Source organism: Lipotes vexillifer, unplaced genomic scaffold, assembly GCF_000442215.2.
Source record: "Lipotes vexillifer unplaced genomic scaffold, Lipotes_vexillifer_v1.1 scaffold559, whole genome shotgun sequence".
In the NCBI taxonomy this organism is placed as follows: Eukaryota; Metazoa; Chordata; class Mammalia; order Artiodactyla; family Lipotidae; genus Lipotes; species Lipotes vexillifer.
In genome coordinates this window covers 2,898,340-2,906,306 of record NW_006781351.1, presented here as the reverse complement: position 1 = coordinate 2,906,306, position 7,967 = coordinate 2,898,340, and positions in this window count along the sequence as shown.

The following is a 7,967-nucleotide window of genomic DNA, read 5'->3' as shown; positions in this document are numbered from 1 at the left end:
GAAAGAGTCAGTGTTACCCAAAGGAAGAGGCCAAAGCCAACCAAAAGAAGCAGATTCACCGTGGGCCTGCCCTTCCCCCCTTCCCCTCCAGTCTTATAACAGGGCCTTTAACTGGCTGAAAAAAGTCCAAAGCCGGGTCATATGGGAACCTGGAAACACAGCCTGCAGACATAATCATCTCCCAAAATAGAATAGAGCCAAGAAAAAGAGAGAAATGAATTCAAGATCAAAAAAGTCAAGGACTGGCCCAGGTAAGGACAATCAGAAGGGGACAAATCAAGAGGTCTGACAGAAGAGCATAACCTGAACCACGAAGAAAGAATAGACTGTAAAGAGGAAAAAGGGAAGGAAGAGCATATTGTGACAACAAACAGCTTGAGGCAGGATGCAGAGGAAAGTCTGTAAAGGGCGCAATCAGGCAGCAATGAGGAGGAGACTAAACAGTTGTAAAAGCGCACTGGGCACCAAGACTACTTGGGAGAGTTAGGAAGCCTTGAGTGCTAGAGTAAAGAGCAGGAAATCAATCTTAAAGCCCAACACTTCCCAAAGGCTGTTATCTAGGATACTAATTCTAGAAGATATTGAAAAGATCTTTCTTGTGAAAAGGGTGTCATCCTCCAAACAGTTTGGGAAAATTAAGGTTTGCAGGGTCTTTTATACGCAAGTGTGTTCTTTGAATCCATGAAGTATATATCATAAGTTAAGGTTTACAGATTTACTTGATACCAATGTATTTCTTTTATGTACTTGTTTGTTTAGGAGGCATCACATGGGCCCAATATTTTGCCACAAGATACTCAGGAAAACTACTAAAGAATTTGGAAATTCTGCCACTTAGCAGCACACTGAATGAGATGTTCATAAAGCAACTAAACCCCAAAGACTGAAGTAAGTAAAAATACTATTATAATAAGCTATAACTGATTCAGATTTCAACTAAATCAGAGTTCATGATCTATTAGGTGAAACTACACTATTAGTTGAAAAAGTGTTTGTTTAGTACAATCAAGTGTTTTAATGGATTTTAACATAATAGATTTGATCTGAAAAAAGAAAGGTGATCATTACAGTCTCATTTATTCACTGAGGAATGAATGGCAGGGCCTCTTATTAAATCAGGAGTTTTAGCTGCTAAAATATTTGTGAAAAATGTTTAAGGTTATTCTAAATGAAATTATTATCTAATTCAGAAATTATCCTAATGATGGGGATCACTGTTTAGAAAGTCACAGTGATTCCCAATAAAAAATTTTAAAACTACTGAAACAAACCCCATTGTCTCCTGGTATCCAGTAATAATCCAGGAAGGAAATTCTAGGAAATGAAATAGGAAATCCAGGTAAGAAAGAGTTAACCTCAGGCTTGTCACCCATTCCTTCTCTTTTGGGCACTGGGAAAGTAGAGGTACCATGACCTTGGCCAGACTTCTTTGTAAAATAAACATTGTTAATAGCACAGGTGGAAAAACACCAGGAATCTTTATCTATAAAAGTTTTAGGATGACCTACCTAGTCAGTCTAGATTCCCTATTGTAGATCAACCTGGAATGTATGGTTTATGGAATAGGGATGGCTAGAGATTGGGGTAGTCACATAACTATGTAATTATTGCACCACAAAACAGAAATGCCCTAAAACTGAAATGGCTAGCTTTTATGATGAATACTTTTGCATCTTCTGCCTATATTACTCATAAACCTCATATTTAATCTCACATCAAAATGTGAACCAATATGGGAGAAAGTGGATATTTTGAGGACCTGCATTTTTGAGATTTTGAGCTCCATAGGAAAGAATGTCTTGATGTTCAGCTAGATCCTTTGAGTCATTAGCAGATCTTGTTGCTGGTTAAGAGCCATGGTCTTTCCTCAGTCAAATTTGACAATTCAACCCTTTGTGGTAATGACAATCAGCAGATACGGCAAGATGAACTTTTAGACCTGTAAGTTATAATGACTTACGCATTTTTAAAAAGAGAATTGAGGGGTTATAAAAACATGATAAGGATTTGTAACTTGTGTATTCTTGGTATGAAGTGGCAAAAACTATGGCCACTAGGGCTTCCCTGGTGGCGCAGTGGTTGAGAGTCCGCCTGCCGATGCAGGGGATACGGGTTCGTGCCCCGGTCTGGGAGGATCCCACGTGCCGTGGAGCGGCTGGGCCCGTGGGCCATGGCCGCTGGGCCTGCTCGTCCGGAGCCTGTGCTCCACAATGGGAGAGGCCACAGCAGTGAGAGGCCCACATACCGCAAAAAAAAAAAAAAAAAACTATGGCCACTTAAACTATGGGGGAAAGTCTTAACAATGGAATTTGAGGGTAATAGACTTAGAACTGGGGAAATTGACTAAGTGAATAGACAAAGAATGCAAGTAGAAAGCAAGTTAATAAAGACATACTATCCCTGGCTGCTAATAATAGTCCTGGTAAAATCTAGACATCTATAGGAAGACACTAGGATAGAGGAAGGAGAAGTAAGACTTTTTTTTCTTGATTTAGTAAAGACATTGTAGTCAATCACAACCCAGGTAACCTCAGATTTGAGAGATTCTCTTAAGAGTTGGGACACTTTAGGAGAAATACAAGCACAAGCCTGACAAATTTCTGCCAGCATGAATTCTTAGAATAAATGGTCCAAGAGCAAGTAACTAATTTTAGATATAGCTGAATGAAAGAAGTTATTTGGGTTATCACTGATCCCTGAGTGGCTGAAAACTTTTGTCAAAAGATGCTCTCAGATGGTTTAATAACTAACTCATTGAAACCGGTGAAAGTCCATCTTCTGCAGGCTTACGCTAGGAGAGGTAATCTCCCTACAATCTCTTTGACCAACAGATGGAATATTACTTTCAGAACAATAAACGGGGGGCAAGCAATCCAAGACTGACTGTAGGATAATCAGAGAGATATACATAATTTAGTGCCATTTACACAGACTATGATGGCTGCCAAAGTGTGTAAGTGACTGTGCTCTTGGAGTGGAGGACAGAGAGGAGAGAGTAAGGATATTCAGAAGACAACAGATCTGCTAGCTCAGTGACCATGCACGGGGCTAAATGATGGGGAAAAAGATTCATGCTACCCAAAAAGGAGGTGGCGCTCTGGGAAAAAAAAGAAAAAGAAAGAAAAGCAGGGAGATAGACTGGTATCTGGCTTAGCTGGGTGACGTTGTCCAGATGGCTATTGAAAAATAGGATAAAAGAGAGAAAACTGATGTGGCTGACATCACTGAACTGATAAGACATTATAGATTCTTGGGGGATAAGAAAGTGGCTTTGGGTCCTCCTCTATCTTTATAAAAGGCTCCTCAAATATATCAGTATATCCCAGCTTAGAAGAATTCAAATCCAATCATGAGGATCATGATTTAGAACGGAAAATACTGAAACAAAAGGCTAAATTTGGGCTTCCCTGGTGGCTCAGTGGTTGAAAGTCCGCCTGCCGAGGCAGGGGACCCGGCTTGGCGCCCCGGTCCGGGAAGATCCCACAGGCCGCAGAGCGGCTGGGCCCGTGAGCCATGGCCGTGAGTCTGCGCTGCGCGTCTGGAGCCTGTGCTCCGAAACGGGAGAGGCCGCAACAGTGAGAGGCCCGCGTACCGCAAAAAAAAAAAAAAAAGCTGAATTTATCTCATCAGTTAAAGCCAGATATTTGAAAAATACTAATGATAGGTGAGATCTATTTACCCCATCCCAGGTAGAGGATCAAAGGCCTTTTGCTTTGAAATGGTCTGGGAATGGTAGGCAAAACTTTTTGAATCACTAAATACTCTCCCTCATTGTATAGAGATTCCCACGGAGTATAGAAAGAAAACATCTGAAAGATCAAAGGTAAATAAACCTGGATGGTATAGAGATGCTGCGGTGGTAGGTAATGACCATGGTCATTATGCTGCAAATTAGAAAATGGGATTAAAGAAAATGTTAGATATTTTGTGGCTATATCACTATTATCAGAATGCAAAGTTGGAATGGATAGCATGTGTGAATGATGGATTCTGCCTTTATCACACTCACATGGGGTATTGACTGTGTCACTTCTTTCCATCAGTAATAATTGGATGTGATAAAATGGCACTTTGGAATTGCCCAAGCTTTTTTGGAATGAAACGTTAAGCAATATAGAATTCTGGGATGTCATAAAAAGAAAGCATTGCCCTGATAAAAGAAATGGTAGTAGATGGAGTAGAATGAGTATTCTTAACTCCTACTTAAAATAGCCCTGTCTGACCAGCACATAAAGCAGACAGTTCATGGAGAGCAGCAGTGTATTATCAGGGATTAAATTAAGTGCTTCCCCTTATTTCTTTAGCCATGATCAATATGGGAAAGACTATACAAGAAGTACCAGAAATCCAACAGGATACAAGGGATTGGAACACCACAATGGACTTGGCTAAAGGCTTCTTTTCTATATTCATTCTTGGGTCCAGCCTGATGCAATCTGAGTTTTAAAGAATGACAGTCAATATACATGCGTAATTTTTTTCACATGGATATTTTAATTTCAGTTACACTATCATAATTTAATGTGACAAGCTTTGAACTTGATGACCATTAAGAATAATTTATTGCACGACATTCATCATATCATGATAACGGCCCCTCAGAGGAAGCAGTGCATATGAGGAGTTACAGACTATTGTCCCATACGATGTATGTAGACTGACTGACAATCCCAGAGAAAACGACCTGGTCCGTTCTAGGAAATTTTAGCAAATGATGTGGGACTGAGCACCCAGATACATCTCTCAGACTTTGAGAAATAAATTATTATGTTTTACCCTGTGACTAAAGAATAAGTCCTGGTAGAATCATTTGTAGAAATCATATTACCCAACTAGGAATACTCCCACACCCCACAAAGGTCTCAAAAGTCCTGGATTGTACTTAGAAAATTCAGACTAATTGCTTGAATATGTTTGTAAGTGATTTTTCCACTGAGAGAGAAAATAGATTCTTTGTGCACAGGGAGATATTGAAAAATTATATATATATATATATATATGATTTTTAATTAGTTTTAAAAGCAATTTTTAATTGCTTTTAATTTACTGCAGTTCATGAATTGGCCCTGTTGCCAAGCAAGTACAGGGGCAATTTAGGGTAATCAGGTAAAATTGAGCTACTGAATGACAGAAGAGCCACTGATGTACCCCTCTGGCTCCATTTACCTGTGCTAATCAGACGACCTTCCATGACCAATTCCAGGTAGCTAAATTAGACCCTCTGGTAGGAGAGCTTCTCAACTGTTAAGCATGTAATATCTGTTAGAACATCCTGTCTACCTTCCCAGAGTTGTTTTCTGCAGTGCTTCTTGTTAGAATTGGGTTCAATCAGTGTAGGGGATATTTAAACTATGCCATTAGGTCAGAGGATGATGGCGTGGGAGTTCACATTCAGAATCTTACAGTAAGTTCATAGGGGTTGTGGTCCAAAACAAAAAGCTGGGATGCATTGGCCATGCTTTTGACACACTGTGACCTTTCTTAAGCAAAAAGTTAAATGTTCTGGATATAGTATGTTAAGGAAAAGCTATCAATTCCTGATTTTACAAGCACGTAGAGTGGCAAGAAACGTAAAATATATAAAGGTCAAAGGCCATTGTTACTTAAATGTGAGACTGAAGAGAACAGCAGTATATAGAGATTGCAGGCCCAATGTGTGATCACACTCCCCACGCATTTTAAGGGCTGTGAACGAATATCTGATTTCTCCTCCTTTCTTTTTCCACAAGTCATATAGTAAATAGATAGCACTAACAAAGTCAAATATTAATAACTAAGAACTACAGATCCTCAAATCCCCTTTCCCCCAACCAGCAAAACCCATAGAAATTTACACTGACCAAAGCAAATAGAAAATAAAAGTCAAACCACTTAAACGGTTGACATTTAGGGATGGAGCCAGGCACTTGCTTTCATCCTTCTGAATCACCAGTGTTATAACATTAATGGAAAATAAGTGATATTATAGACATGGTGTAAAAGTTAGTGGTCAGTTTCAATGAACAATAATTTAATTAATACCTGCTGGTGATTAACATAATTTTAAATTTCACATTGGCAGAAGAGAACGATTTTACGTTGCACATCATAGGTCCCCCATCTTTTGTTTTTTTTGTTTTTTTCCAATATGAAAGAACTACTTTAAAGAAAAATAACTCATAAACATGGTCACACGGACCATGATCAAAATTAATTTTGAGCTGCACTTATTAGATGTAATAAGCATGACTGACTTAGAATGCAGAACGTCTAATTTATCTAAGTTGCTTTCCTCTGTTTTTCTGATATTCTGTCCTTTGAAAATATAAATTTAAAACACATCCTTTGGGAAATTATTTCACTGATCCAGGAGAAGGATAAATTTTAGCTTACTAAATTGTTATAGCATGTACTAAAGCCAGCTTTATTTGTAAGTGTTGATGGTAGACAATTATGGCCAGGAACAGAATGGTTATTGCCTTTCAATGTCTGGCTCTCACCTTGTAATATTCTCGGTGAGAGCACTGAATTAAAGAGAGAAAAGAGGGCTTCCCTGGTGGCGCAGTGCTTGAGAGTCCGCCTGCCGATGCAGGAGACGCGGGTTCGTGCCCCGTTTCGGGAAGATCCCACATGCCGCGGAGCGGCTGGGCCCGTGAGCCATGGCCACTGAGCCTGCGCGTCCGGAGCCTGTGCTCCGCAAATGGGAGAGGCCACGACAGTGAGAGGCCCGCATAACGCAAGAAAAAAAAAAAAAAAAAAAAAAAAAAAAAAAAAAAAAAAAAAGAGAGAAAAGAAAACCAGGACTTTTTTCTCTAGCCAGACAACACTAGGCACAATGATGGTTGAGGTAGTATGGGTACTGAAGAATGTCAGATAAAGGCAACATGAATGAACACTGAAGCTAACTAGTCACAATTGTGTTCTATAAAAAAGAAATCCTCACCAATTGAAACTCTCCCAGTACCAGGTAATCACAAATCCAAATAGGATAGGCAAATCCTTTGTTTTGGACACAACTTGCTGTTCTACCCTCTTTCTTTTCCTAAGGCACTTTTGATGTACTTTTAGTTGCCCTAAGAAGAGTGGACTTTTCATAGGACATCTACAGAAAGCGGATCACCTAACCATATGAGACTCATGGAATCCCACATGGCCATAATCTCTCAATGAGAAATGGAAAATATGTAGGAAACCATGAATTGTAGATTCACTGGCTACAAGTTTTAAAAACCTGTAAAAGACATCTTAAATGTGGAAAGAACTAACTTTTTATATGTTGTCTATTAGAATTGAAAAAAAAATTGTTGGAATTTATTATCATGTTATGCTAAAATCTCTGGGCAATGAACAAGGTTTTGTGTGTGTGATATCTACATCAAAATGCATAAAGAATTATATGTTTTATAATCTGCAGATCCAAGATAAGCATCATTATATTATCATCACTATTAGAGGAAAAAGAGGAAAAGGAGGAGGAGAGGAAAGAGAACAAGAAGAAGAAACCAGAAGAATAAAAATAACTAAAGCTTATCACACACTCGATACTAGTCTAGCCTCTTTCATACATTTTCCCCTTGATTTTCTTCCAGTTAATACAGTAATTATAAGTGTTATCTCCATTTTATAGATGATGAAAGTGAGATTTAAAGAAGTAAGGAAAGTTGTTTATGTCCATCCATAATAATTTGTATTTGGCTTTCAAGATTTGTCCAAAAGTTCATATCCTTCCCAGTTTATAGAGCAACTCTTATAGAGGGCAGCAGTTGACTCAAGTAGAGACAAGAATCCTACAAGGAGCTAAAGAATTTCTCTGAGAAAGGAAACAAGACGATTCAAACATAGACACTTCCCAAATCATATATAGACACAGATTTTTTTTGTTTTTTTTTGTTTTTATGCGGTACGCGGGCCTCTCACTGTTGTGGCCTCTCCCATTGCGGAGCACAGGCTCCGGACGCGCAGGCTCAGCGGCCATGGCTCACGGGCCC